Source organism: Brassica rapa, chromosome A01 (assembly GCF_000309985.2).
Source record: "Brassica rapa cultivar Chiifu-401-42 chromosome A01, CAAS_Brap_v3.01, whole genome shotgun sequence".
In the NCBI taxonomy this organism is placed as follows: Eukaryota; Viridiplantae; Streptophyta; class Magnoliopsida; order Brassicales; family Brassicaceae; genus Brassica; species Brassica rapa.
In genome coordinates, this window is record NC_024795.2 from 7481791 (window position 1) to 7497139 (window position 15349).

Consider the following 15349-nt stretch of genomic DNA (forward strand, 5'->3'; position numbering starts at 1 on the left):
CTGTGATTTCTTTCATGGACGTTGTCCCCTTGGATTGCAAACCGATTTTGCTCAATTTGATTTGAATGGCTTCAACCAATCTTCTCCTCCTTCATATTATTGGACCAAATTCACTCAGATGGGGCTTTCAAGTTAATACTTATCATATTTAGCTAGGCCTGGCTCAAAGATAAACATGCTTAAATACATTCATGATTCCCTTAAAGAGTAGATGTTCTGGTTGGTTTGCTAGATTATTATCTCAAAATGGTGAACAGTTGCCTTAGCTATGCCTATCCACGCTATGTCCTGTTTTAGGCTTTCGAAAACCACTTGCCAATCTTTTACATCTGCTATAGCTGATTTTTGGTAGAACTCCTCTAATAAAAGAAAAATTCACTGGAACAGCTGGGATAAAATTTGTCTTTCAAAACGAGATGGAGGGTTAGGATTTAGAGATCTTGAAGTGTTCAACCAAGCTTTGTTCTTAGCAGTCTCTTCTCTCGGTTTATGAAAAGTAAATATTTTGAGAATGTTGATTTCCTTTCTGCTCCTCTGTCTTCAAGACTTTCATTTGCTTGGAGAAGCATATTTTATGGACGAGATCTTTTGACTGGTCTCAATAAAATGGTTGGGAATGGATTATCTCTCAAAGTTTGGACAGATTCTTGGATCAGAGATGCATGTATGCGTGCAGACCTTTGATAAGCAATCACATCATTGACATTGATCTTAGAGTTTGTGATCTGATTGACCGTGATAAAAGGCACTGGAATAAAGAAAAGCTTGAGGATCTCTTCTTTCCTGAAGACATTGATCGCATTTTGCAAACAAGACCGGTGATTAATAAAGATGATTTCTGGATCTGGGGTCATAATAGAAGTGGAAAATATTCAGTTAAATCTTAGATATTGGATGCAGAACTACATATGGAAGCTTCAGCATTACCCTCCGTCAATGATCTTAAATATCAGGTTTGGTCTTTAAAAACTTCTCCAAAGATCAAAACTTTCTTATGGAAAATCCTTTCGGGAGCTCTTCCTGTGGCTGATTTGATCTTGGCAAGAGGAATGAAAGTGGATTCTAGATACCAAATATGTGGAGTGGAAGGAGAATCTTTAAACCATTTGTTCTTCACTTGTGATGTGGCACGGCAAATTTGTTCTTGGGAAAGGTTCCTATGCATAGTCGACATGCTATAGCTGGAATTAATAGTTTTGCGGAGGCTAAACTCCAATGTCGCCTATGGCTATTAATAGTATGTCAAGCCTTTTTTTTTTTTTTTTTTTGTCACAAATAGTATGTCAAGCCTAAAAGTATCCCAAATCATTTTTGGAACTGGAGCTAATGATCTGATTGGAGTACGTCTTTTGCTTATCAAGCTTCGGAGATCAATTTAGCTTTGTCTAAACTATCAGGATGGAATTTTCACTCAGAAACAGTTGAAACCAATCAAAGTGCCCTTCTCATCGCTCGAAGTGCTTCCTTTGGCGTGTGGATACATTCTTACGTAGCAAGGGGATTTCCTTTTTGGCTTAAGAGCACTCTGAACAATGATTTGGCTTATGTATGACTCCACTGTTGTTAAAACTTCATTTGACTTAAAAAAAAAAGAAATAATATTATTTCATTTTCATAAAAGAAATATTATATTGATTGCTTGCTTTTGGATGTGGATATCTATTATTATTATTCTTAAAAAAACTCATAAAATTTGTATGACAAAAGTAGAAACCATAATGATGATGTTCAGATTTTTTTGAAAAAAAAATACACGAAAATTTAAAATTAACAAACAAAACAAAACAATGAGATTAAAGTTCAACCAAAAGGGTAAGGCTCTTCAACGTAGAAGCAACTATTAAATTTCGAGTGATATGTATGTAACTGTAGGATCTCTATATATATGCATGTGTGTTGTGGCAGCCTTGACGAGATCTTATAGTGGAGAAATCAATTGGCTAATAGCATCTTAAAAAAGAATTTCTATGCAAAATTCTATATTTAAAGTTTCAAGGTATTTTTTCCAAAAATAAAATTCAAATTTAACTTCAAAATTATTTATAACTTACTCTATAGTCCTTATATTTTTGTCATAATTAATGTAGATCCACGTAACTTTTATAAAAAACTAGAACATATATAAAATATATTACAACATTATTAATTAATAAAATCTTAAACTATAATATAAAATTATATATAGAAATACATAATCTTATATATTAAAACAGAAGTCACAACCTTGATTCATGTGTGATTTTTTTAAAAAATGGACCCTCTCTAGAAATCAGTTATCATTCATTTATTACTAATAATATGAATTAATAATATATCATTTCTAATATAACATTGACTCTTAAAAACCCGGATTGGTTAACAAACTCACCTTAATTCATGTGTGATATTTTTATTTGGCTCATCATTTAAATTTTTTATTAAATGTATTTATTTAATGCTAATATATAATCTTTTAACTACTTAAATCATAATATAATTTGATATCTTTTAATTTAAAATATAAATATATATTTAATTTTCTTAACAAATGTGTTGAAAAACATTATAACAATATCTTAATTATCAAAAATTGTATATAAATATTTTCACTAATTTTGTAATTAGTAATGAAATTAATGTTATTATACATTAATATATATATACTCAGTTATCTTTTATAAAATGAAAAAATTATATCAAATTTTACTATTTATAGTTATATATATTATTTTAAAATAAAATATTGTATTTAACTAAATATGATAAAATTATTTTAAACTGATAAATTAATATATTTTATTTTCACAAACATTAAATATTTATGCTAGAAATATAATATATTGGTAGAACGGGTTAACATTAGTAAATTAGATAATAAAAAATATCGAATAAAAAAAATCTAGCGCTTTGAATTACGGATCAGTATCATAATAATTGAATAAAAATAATTTTAAAAATATATAATAAAAAATACCTAATATATGTGATGATTTGAAATAATCAATTAACTTACAGCATGAAAACTATCAAATTGTTATATTTAAAACAATTATATATAAACATTTAAATATATAAGTAACTTTAAAAATATATTTTAATTATGTAAAATATATATAAACATGGAAATTAATACCCGCACGGTTGTGCGGGTCCAAATCTAGTTAAATATTAAAATACAAGAAAAATGTCACATTATTCCTTAAAATTATTTTCATATTGCTCCATTTTTGGTTATACAAAATTCATTTGAACAATATTTTAGAAATTTTGGAGGTTATGGAACAAATTTACCAAACCATTAATTAGTGTTGCTGTAATATTTAAATGTGTGTAACAATTTTATTGTTGTCTATCCTAGTTTTAAAACAATATAAATTTTGGACAAAAAATTCGGACCACTGCCAGTGACCGCATTCAAATTTACCGAGTCAGTAAAAGATGATCAGATCTCATACAAAAAATAACTACAAAAAGTTTTAACATCCCAGGTTATCACAACCTTGAAAGGAAGATTTGGGATAATAAGTTTCCACTTCTGAGCCTTTGATCCCTGCGTCCTACAAAATACCAAGGAGATCATGAACTGTTCTGAATGCTTATCAGTTAACTTCATACATCAGCGAAAAGAAAATAATGCTCACCTCCCCACCGTGCTGACGTGATATTAGATTTCAGTTTATCCCTGTGTACTGTTGCAAAAGCAGCACAAGCAGATTTGACACACGTAAAGAGAACAGGTGATGCTTCTGCCCTGCATCAGTCCTGGGTACAATAGTTCTAACGCTGCTTAATGAACGCACCATGAGCACAAAAACTGACATGCTCTTATAAGAGAGTCAAATAAGCTTATAACTATATGCTCACAGTAGTAATCAACAAGTGGATAGGTGTCTTTCAAACTTTCAGATACCAGAAAAGGCATGTGCTCTAAGAATTTATGAAGCGATATTTACGTAGATAAGGTGTGGACTACATCAACATATGTGTGTATTTATATATATATATATATATATATATATATAATGATATCAAGTAACAAAATATAATGCAGCTACAAGACATGGAACGGGAGTCAACAGGCACCAACTTATTAAAGGAAACCATGAGCAGGAGACGCATTTCAACAGCAACAATCCAAAAGTTAGCCTTATAAACCTCGAGTAGTGAAAAAACTGTCTACTTTAATTTATGCATATTATCACTGCCCAGGAATCTTAAAAACAATCAAGTAATTAGTGATATTCATATGTCCCAGTAGTGTAACATAAGACTCTAGTCACTTTGTGTGGTGCCTGGAATAACAATGCCGTTCTCTGCTACGTACAGAACCCTAGCTCAAGCAGCTCTGATGGATAACTTAACTCATATGTTAATACCATATAACATTAAGGTGTTTTTTTTTTCAAATCTTTTAAACATACTTAATCTCAATGAGATAGTTTTCCTTACCTCAGATTCTCAGCCAAACAAATGAAGGTGAGTCTTCACAAAGCATCTGAGTTTAGGGTGAGACTTCACTTAAAAAAAAAAAATTCCGTCAAAATCACAAAACAAATTTTTCTGCCAAAACCGGAAAAACACAATGTGCCGTCAAAACTGAAAAACGCAATTTCTCCAATTTCCTGTCAAAACCGTAAAAACGCAATTTCCCGCTAAAATCAGAAAAACGTATTTTTCGTCAAAACCGGAAAAACAAATTTTCCGTCAAAACCGGAAAAACAATTTTACCATCAAAACCGGAAAATGCAATTTCTGCCAAATCGAGAAAAACTTAATTTCTCGCAAAAATCAGAAATGCAATTTCATGCCGAAACCGGAAAAATGCATTTTCCTGCCAAAACCGTAAAAACGCATTTTTCCGCTAAAATCATAAAAACATAATTTTTCGTCAAAACTGAAAAACCAAATTTCCCGTAAAACCGGAAAACACAATTTCCTGTAAAATCTGGCCCATGTCAAAGCATGCAAGAAATAGAACACTCAATCGGGTTCATATGGATAATGATGGTCAAAGTATAAATTAGACGATATATAAATATGTTTAGGTAAACTCTATATAGGGGTGTCAATTCGAGCTGTTCCAGCCCTGCCCTATCCAAACCCGATAAACTCGTAAATATTTGAGCTCGGCTCGGCCGAGTCCAGAAATATTTTGGGCCTAGAATTCAAAACTCGGCCCGGTCCTTATAGTGCTATAGGGCTTTTCGTATTTTTCTGGGCTTTTTGAAAAATAATTTGTTATTGTCACTTCCATCGTTATAATACATGTGAATATAAAATGACATTAAACTTTTTTTCTTTATCAAAACTGTTTTACTTTTTCGGATGCTTTTAAAATATATTATAAATAAACCAAATTTAATAAAATTTAAATAATAAAATATAAATTAAAACTAAACATATTAGAGAACAAAATTTATGATAAACATGGTCAAACGTTTCATATTTTGTATATTGAAAAAAAAATATGTTGTACGTGAAAGAAGAAGGTACATTTACAAAATTTAAAATGTGACACTTGTAATGATCAAACAATAAAATGCATTAACAACTTTATATTTGATTTATTAGAGTTGGATAAAAATATTAAAATAATATATCAATACTAATAATAGTTTTGATTGCAAAAACAATAATATTTAAGCTAAAATATAAAATTTTAGGTTTTCGGGCAGAACATAGCCGAAACGGGCTTAGACCCAAAATAGCTAAAGCTCAAGTGAACTTAGCCTGAAAAGTCTAATTTTTGGGAGCTTATAAAACTAAGCTCAAATCCGATAAATTTTAGTATGGTTATAATAAATAAAAGACGTCTAGAACAACACTCTAATCATCTGAGTTGTTCTAGACATACTCTGGTCTCTGTACCAAATTTACTATCAATAAATAGCTAATCGTTTTTATATTATTTCTTATGACACATTTTTTAATGACATTAAATTTGTGGAAAACAAGTTTTGTGTCGAATGCATCCTTGGTTTAAAGCACAAGTTATGTTTAAAATTCTAATAAATAAGTTCGTTTTATTAATTTCAAAATATTACAATAATTCAAGTTATAAACTGTTATCGGTGAATATTCAGAATTTTAGTATTTGGTCAAAAAATGATTAGGTTCGGTTATCAAAATGGCTTCATCTTAATTAAGCATAAACTTTTGATATCTGAATGGACTTTCGACGTAAAAAAACAAAAAAAAAAACTCAATCATCAACGTTGAGGACTCTATACCCAAAACCGTATTTTTTAATTTAAATTTCAAATCAAACCACAAACAATCCGACTAATAATTCTAAAACATAATTTTTCTTCACTACAATTTTTTTTGATAAAACTTTCTAGATCAATGTTTTTAGGTGTTCTCTTTCAATTGCATTTTTTTCATCATTATTTTCGACAGAACTATCAACAGTTTCAGATTTTCTTATAAACTATTCTTTTGAGATTTTGTATCTTCCCATTTTTTGATCCATCAGATTGATGTCTTTTATTTGATGACATATTTATATCAACATATAAAATTATGATAGTTATTCACAATTTACCAAAACAGATGTAAATTATTCAAGTAGGTAACAAAGTCATTCAAGTAAATAACAAAGTGTTTAGAAAGAAGAAGAATTATCTTATAATGATTTGTGAGGAAAAGTGAGATGAAAAGCTTTGTTAATAAGAAGTCTTTAATTTCTGAAAGTGATGGTGAGTCGAAGAAGACTATAAGTTGGTAACATTCAAACTCTACCCTATTTTGCTGGATTCCTTTTGTAAGATTAACAATTTTCTTAAACTCTTTTAAGTATTTTACTAGATTTTGATCAGCACCTAAAAAACGCGGGTTTGTTTTTTTTTTCATTTATTGATCGAAAACTGATTTACAAACTATCATTATTTTTTTTTGTTTTGAACCATAACAATTGAGTTTTTAGGTTTTTATCATTTGTTTTTTTTTTCTTTTCAAAATATGGTATTTGTTCGAAATATGTCAGTTGTTCTATAATAATTTTCGAGTTTTAAGATTTGTTTTCATATCCGATCTAGATTCATGGTCGAATTTATAGATCCGATACATTGTATATAATCCGGTTTGGATTTAATGAAAATTTCGTTAATTAAAAGTAACCCGATAAAAACCTAAAAACTCACTATTAACCTTCAATCTGATACCATTGATCCGATAAAACACAAAATATTTGATAGTATTTTTTTAAAAAAAATTGATTAAATTACTCATATTTTTTTAATATTACATAAATTAGTGATTCCTTAGAATTTGATGAAATTTTATTATATTATCCGTATAAAAATGATAATAAAAGAAAACTTTTTGATATGACAATGTTAGTTTATTTTCGTTATTAATAACCTATTATAAGTTTGTGTTTTTATTTTAGATTTAAAATTTGATTTTAATATAATTTTTAAAATATTCTTATACACTCGTAATTACCATATTAATATTATGTATAAAATGACATTATACATGGAAAAATGATATTCAGATATGTATATGATTATGATATATGGTATAGGATATATGATTTGGTTTGTATTGAAAATCTGTATAATATTCAAATGATCTATTTTGAATATTGATACATATATTTAAGAAAATAATATTTTCATGTTTGTTAATTTATTTATGTTTCATAATATATTTATACTTATATTAAATTTAAGGTTAATATATCTTTTAAATATATATAGGCCCATTATTAATAGATCTATTTAGGTGTATTTGTAGGTCCAAAACCAAAAGACCTAAATGCCATTAATGAATTTAATTAATCCTTTGTAGAAATAAGGATATTTTTGAAAAAAGTATAATTTTCATTAAAGGAATGATCCTCTTTTAATGGTATTGATTAATTTAATTAGTAAAACTAGTAATGGACTAATAAACTTATTTTTTCTATCATATCCTATTTTTTAGTAATCTTAAACTTAATCCCATATAAATTATTATATTAGTTAAGATTAGTAACTAACTAAATACATATTATTAAGTGTTTTAAATTTAAAACGATGCCCTAAGCCAATGTTTCTTTTCTTATAAAGCAGGCACGGCTCTGAGTATCCTTTGAGCTCAGCAAAACTCAAGAAAAAGCAATACTAAAGAAATATGTTCTCTGTCGTAGCTTAATCCTAAAGAAAAATGTAAACTGTTTTAAAGTTGTCAACAGAAATCGATGGAGTCTCAACTGCTCTGCTACTAGTTGATCAACAACTGATACTCTATCTCTCTCTCTCTCTGACCTCGCACTGCTCCTCTCTTCAACAGATGCCTACGAATGTAAGACAAAAGAATAATCAAGGTGCGAATTTAGAAGAGAGATGTGAGCAAAAATCGCAAATATGAATTAAGTATCATTATGACAACATCAATATCAGAGAATATATGAGGTAAGGGCATCAACATCAGAGAATATAATGCATGGAGATAACAACGACAAGTCCCAACAGATAAGCACTAGACTGATTTCGAATTTAATTTATTCAAACAGATAAGCATGTTTTTAAAGTGAAAAACGATAAAATCTCAACTGAAATTACTTACGTGTACGTTTCTAGTTGTCCAGCTCAGAGGAACCTCTCAGAATATTGTCTGAGTCGGGCTTCAATCTTCTCATGTGATTTTTGCACAAAGATCTCATCTTCTAGCGTCATATCACCTAGCATGTTGCTAAGGTTAAATGCGGTAGACTTGTGAATATTCTGGACAAGAACCGCCATATGATCTGCAGTGAGTTTAAACTCGACCCCTTTCTTCAGAAAATGAGTAAATATCTTGTATGGAACCGAGACCTCCCGTGGTACTTCCCAACCGCATCTCTTCAAGAATGCAATGTCTACATCAACGTCGAGCCCTTGCACGTAACCCACCACTTCATCAGTATAAGCTTCTTTCGCCTCCTTCCTCACAGTCCACCACAGTCTTCGCATAGCATACTGCACAAAGACCAAAACAAAATTGTCACTATCATGATTAAGATTAATTAAGATGGGGACTAAGGAATTAGAAACAAGCTTACAGTAACTGTGAAACACTCCTCATGATCAACCGGAGTCAGACGGTGCACACGTTGATCATCAATCTTCGTGACCGTGTTCCTGTCGTGACAGTCTGCATTTCCGAAGCGCAGATGGAAAATGGACAGCTTAATGATCTCTTGAGGAAGAGTGTTGATCATCACCAACCACGCCATCATTCTCCACGAACGATACCAAACACCCGGAAGCATCCTGTGTCCTGATGAAGACTGTGGGTGTGGCACCACCAAAGCCTATTAGTTCGGAAGAACCGGAACGGTGTCCAGAAAGTGGATGATCCAGAATGTACACTGCTGCTTCTTTCTTTGCATCTCTGGAAGTCTTAAAGAAACAGACAAGCTTGCCTTCATCATCATAGACCTCTCGGAGGTGTTTATAAACTCTAAACTGCTTGAGTGTAGGATTCTTGCTTTTAGTCTGTAGAAAGCATCGAATCATTTCTTCAAACTTTATTGCAATTCCAGGTGGAATCTCATCAAGTTTGGGGAAGACCTCGAGTATTTCATTCTCCATTCCGGGAAACTTGCTTGCCATTGCACCTGGACCAAACGATTTGACAAGCCAAACTCAATAATTAGCAAGCCAAAACCAGGTTTCAAGGTCGACATTTGTATAAAGGTTGTAACTTTCCGAGGAAAAAAAAGTCGCGAGTAGACAATCACTAACGAAACTAGCAAAGCCGAAACATAATTTCAAGTTGGTTCTTTGAATAAAGTCGGTTACTTTTTAGACTACACAACACAGCATGATAGTAAAGAATCACTGGTTCTTTGCATAAAGTTCGAATTTTGCATAAAGTCGGTTACTTTTAGATTACCCAAGACAGCATGAGAGTAAAGAATCACTGGTTCTTTGCATAGAGTACGTTACTTCTACAATGAAAGACATTTCAGATCTAATAAACAAATAAAACCCTAAAAGTTACCTGAGAGTTGGGAGACAACGAGGAAGAAGGTGAATCCGTGAGAGACTGTCTTTCAATCGTCTTTCACGTAGAAGAGACATTTAAAGAAAGTTCTAGAAATCATCCTCTCTCCACGGTGCCGTTTTGATTTTTTTTTTTCTTCTCAACACCAATTGATTCTTCCTTTTCTCTAAGTTTAATTAGGAATTTAAGAAATTATAAATATATTTGAATAATGTGACAAAAAAGGATAAATACATTAGATAATGAGAAATTCTTTATGATAGACATTTTTTCCAATTTTTTTTTTTTTGGAAATTCAAAAATTCTTATAAGATTATTTCTTTTTTAATTTTTTTTTATGTTTTAAAAATTTAAATTTCACCTTCAAAATCTCATTCCTTAACTAGGCCTAACCCGGACCCGAAAATCTAAACCGAACCGATCCAAATACAAGTTCGGGTCCAGTTCTGGGTTCATACTAAAATACTTGTTAGGTCTTTTTTCTTTAGATCTGCGGATCTCGGTTCGGATCCAGATCCTATTTGAGACCCGGGGTATCCGAAATACGAGAAATTTTTTGTACATATTAGGTAAATTTGGGTGTTTTGTCATTTTTTGATATTTCAGATATTTTTTTTAAGTTTCAAGTTCGGGTTTTCGGTTATAGTTTCGGATAAAATTTTTGACTTAAAAAAATATAATTGGGATTTTTGAGTAATATTTCAGGTATTTTGATTTTTCGAGTCAGATTTCGGGTTTTTTTTTTGGTTCTTCGAGTGTATTTCGGTCTTTGAGTATTCTTTTTTTTTTAGTTTTTCGGATTCAGTTTTTGTCCTAAATACATTATCCCGATATATATCCAAAAAGTTACGGGTATTGAAATTATAAACCCAAATCCGAACCCGATAAAAACCAATTCAAATCCAAATAAAAAAAGTCTAAGTACCTAGTTCGATCCAAATATCTAGGACCCGAGGGATCCAAACCCGAAAAAAACCTACCACAATTGAGCAATTCGTCAGTTGAACGAAATTAAGGAATAAAAGGATACATGTAAAAGAGTGATCGTTGCGTGACATGCAAGAAACTTACTAGTGACTTCCACATTGTAGTATTCTAGAAAACCAAGCAGCACCAAGAGAATATTTCCAGCTTGACCCGGCTTGAATAGTGTCTGAGCCAGGAGAGGGTTCTTAATAGAGTTCAGGTCGAGAAACACCAGATGATCAGTGCTCAGGGAACCATTGATATGAATGAACGGCTTCGTAATAAGATCTTTAATGTCCGATGATATGCTAACTTGCTAAGGTTTAAAGCTTGTAATAACGACATCACTGCCTCCTCGGGATGCATCATAGGTTTCTCTATAACAATCTGAATATTTTTTGGAGAAGAAATTGTGTCTATTAGAACATGATCAATGGTATATACCCACAATAGAGTCTATTAAATAAATTTTATTAATAAAATAATTCTATAATTAAAATTTATTTTAATAAAATAAAATAAATCATTCATAAAAAGATACGTGGAAGAAAATTAGAGACTAAGTTAAGAGATGTCTCTTATATCTCTTAAATAAGAGACATATTTTATTTCTCTTTCATATTTGTAATTATTTTTTTATATTTTAATAGTAAAAACTAACTAAGAAACTTGCATTAATCGTGCTCTTAGAACATCTTTAGTAGCAAGTCTCTCTAAATGAGTACCTAAATATAAGTTTATTAATATTTGTAAGTGTAATTTGTTATGCAATTAAAATTAATGTTTTCTAATAAGATGTAGCTGTAAAAAGCTAACACTTGGAGATGAGTACCTCAGAATAAGTTTGATGGGTTTTTTTTTTATAAAGAATCGTTCTTCCTAGGTACTACCTTCCCTTTCTAATTTTTACTTTTTCTATTAATATTTTCTTCACATACGTACCTCAAAACCAACCCATGCTGATTCCCTTAGTTCCTTAACTTTGACGACAAGTTCACTTAGGAAAACCTCATCAGAGCTATGTTTATAAGGAAACCCCATTCTTCCTCCAACAGACACTATGGCTTGCCTCCTCTCCCACTCCCAGATCTTTAACTCTGCTTCAAGAATTGACTTGTTGCTTCCGCGATCAACTTTCTTGCGAACAAGATCCTCAGTTCTGAGGAGAGCATGGCCGAACCAACCAGTCTGTTTCTTGACGGACTCAGCTCTCACTTTGTAGAATACTGGAAAAGGGATAATAGATCCTATCTCCATTTGCTTCTTGATCTCAACGAGCTCGTCTAAGCACCAGCATGACTCGGGGTACTTGGCTTGGCTGAGAAGAAGACGATTGCAACACCTGACTCTCTGATTCGTCGGAAAACTATTGTGATCGGATACCCTCTCGTCTTGTTGATACCGCTCGTCCCTAATTTATCTGTAAGAAAACTCACAAGGCCTTCTCTGTGAGTTTGACCTCTGAAAGTGATGAACACTTGTTTCGTTTAGGGTTTAGTGTTTAGGGTTTAGATTTAAAGTTTAGGGTTTAGTGTTTAGAGTTGATGTTTTAGGATTTAGAATTGATGTTTCGGGCTTTAGAATTTAGAGTTGATGTTTCAGGGTTTAGGGTTCGTATTTCCAAAAAAAATAGGGTTTAAGATTGACGGTTTAAGGTTTAGATTTCATATTTCAAAAATAAAATATGGTTTAGGATTGATGGTTTAGGGTTTAGAGTTGAGTTTTGAGGGGTTAGGGTTTGAATTTCGAAATAGTATAATTCGAAAAAAATTAAAAAATTACTTTATATTTTTGTATTTTTATTTATGATATATATAAAGAACAATGATAGTAAGAAGAATGTATTTTTGTAAATGTTCCTTTAACGGTGGTAAAAATGAAAAGTGATAGTAAGAAAGTGGTAAACATGTAATTTCTCCATAAAACAATTCGTGACCCACTTTCATTATAGTATCACAATATTTTGACTCACTTTAATTATATTATCAGTGTTTTTTTTTCATACCACCTGAGTAACATCTTCCTCGATAGAAATCAAATGAACAAAAGTCACTGAAAATGTGAAATGTCTTCCTCTGATAACATGTTAGTATGAAAACAAGATTATTTCACTAACAACTCGGACAAAAGAAACTAATGTAACATTCAACCTCTTATTACCAATTACGTCAGCAAAGAAGACTATTTTAAGCGTTTGTAAACTCAGATAGTTGTTCTTAAAGCCTGAAAGTAAATCTGAACAACCGTTCCTTTGTAGAAAATTGAATACTTGATAGTCGAACAACCTTGCACTATACTTATTCGAGTTACAAAATTGGATTTTTAACAAGCTGAACCTGCAATGCCTATATATAACTTAGTTGGTCAAGCTAATTCATGATTAACAACATTGCATTTCAATGACTATATACAAGTATGTTTACGTTGGTCAAGATTATATATCTTATTGTGATCCAGCTAAATTTATTAGAATGTCTTTATTTGTGTATATTCTATTGTCGATGGGTGCTTTTAAATATATTTTATAAGATGAAAAAAGGAATATCAGTATACAAAGATATATTGTTTCCTTGCTAATTTATACCATTATATATTTGTGTGTTAGTATTAATTGTATATGGAAACCTTGAGATATTTGATTGATCATCACTTTAATTACCATTGGCAAATCAATCACTTTAAAATAGATGAGCCTTGCTTTTCTTCCCCTTCATCATTCATATCCATTTCTGAAACCTAAATAATACTTCCAAAAAAGCTTTCCTACCTCACTAATGGCCGTTTTTAACTCTGTTGCAAATTAATTTGAAACCATTCAAATCAATGAAAGTTTAATTTGATTTTTGAGAAACTTATATTACATCATGTGAATAGTAAATGAATTTATTATATCTTCATTGCTTATATATATATATGTGTGTGTGTGTATATATATTTATATTAGATGATTCCAGTCACTTCATTTTGATTTTAAAGCAATTGAGTTCAAGACTTTTGATTTACTATATTGTCGAAGATCTATTTTACAATATACTTTTGGATTTGTAGAGTGAAAATAAAATCTATGTTTTGGAGGGTTGAAGAGCCTTCAGTATGCATATGCCTGCAATTATGGTTCTAAATTTCGAGAAATACATTCCTATATTATATTTATGTTTTAGTTTAATATGAGCTATTTTAATTAAAAAATTCTTTAAAATTTTAAATTAAGAATTTTTTTACTAATATGAGATATTTTGTAATTTAAGAATTTTAATTTAAATGATATAAAAATTATAGTTATTATTAATCCATTGATCTTTTTCTTTATCTTTTCTATATTAATGCATAAATATATAAATACTAATATTTTGAAAAAAATAAAATTATTAGAAAAGTCACGTAATTTATTTATCAAAGAAAAGTCATGTACTATTGCCAAAGAACACTAAGGGCCTGACTGGTTCAAACGCAGCGGTTGCGGTTGCGGGAGTTTGTGGATGCGGGCGGTTGCGGTTTCTAGCGGTTTTAAGAGATTTGTACGACTGGTACTGCGGTTAAAAATTGGTGTGTTTGCGGGTGACTTATGACTGGTTAACTACCAAATGCGGTAACAGTCAAATAATAAATTAACAATATTTACATTTAATATAATTATAAAAATATCAAAAATCATAAAATTATAATAACTATAAAATTTATATTTAGAAAGTTATAATTTTAATTTTTGAAAATTTATTAAAATTGTTTTTATTATAAAATTTTATAATATTAATTAAAATATAATAGATATATTTTAATATTTTCATAATTTCAATTTTAAAATTTTTATTAAATATTTTTATTTTTGTATATATACTTTTTTTTTTAAAAGAAATTTTTTTTACCTTTCCGCAACCGCCCGCAACCGCAAACGCTAGCTGGAGCCAGCTTTTGAATTTATGAGATTCGAAACGGTTTGGAGCGGTTTAGAGCGATTTGAGTGATTGTTGCAAACCGCTGACAACCGCTACCAACCGCAAAAGCTGCGTTTGCGGGTGGTAGCGGGAAAACCAGTCGCCCCCTAAGTAAACATACTTTTCAGTATTTGTTAAAAAGTAGGTAGGTATTTTAAATCGGATCCCTAAATTCTGGAGAATCTATTTTGCAAAAATCTTGATTGGTAAAGAAAAAAATTTTATAAAAAAAAACCATAAACTATTTTAAAACGGCGAACAATCGACCTCTTAATAATTCAAAAATGTGGTAAAACATCCAACTTAATTTTAATTATAATATACATACGTTTGATGTCAAAAAAAAATTATAATATGCACACTCTAAATTTTGTAATTTACACATTTTAATAACTATCTCATCCCGGACAGGATCACTACCTTGTTGTTCTTAAGAATAAATCATTCAATATCATAATAACTACTACGTTAAACAAATTAAATTCAAGCCTTGA

General features: G+C 30.5%; 1 non-coding gene across 1 annotated transcript; it reads right to left on the reverse strand.

Annotated features, from left to right (window-relative positions):
• Positions 1-8684: 8684 nt before the first annotated feature.
• On the reverse strand, positions 8685-14511 carry LOC103861159. The gene is made up of 3 exons (XR_004456826.1): positions 9952-14511; positions 9008-9565; positions 8685-8924 (listed from the first exon to the last, which is right to left on the reverse strand). It is a non-coding gene; the product is annotated as an uncharacterized LOC103861159 (transcript).
• Between the last annotated feature and the right edge of the window lie 838 nt (positions 14512-15349).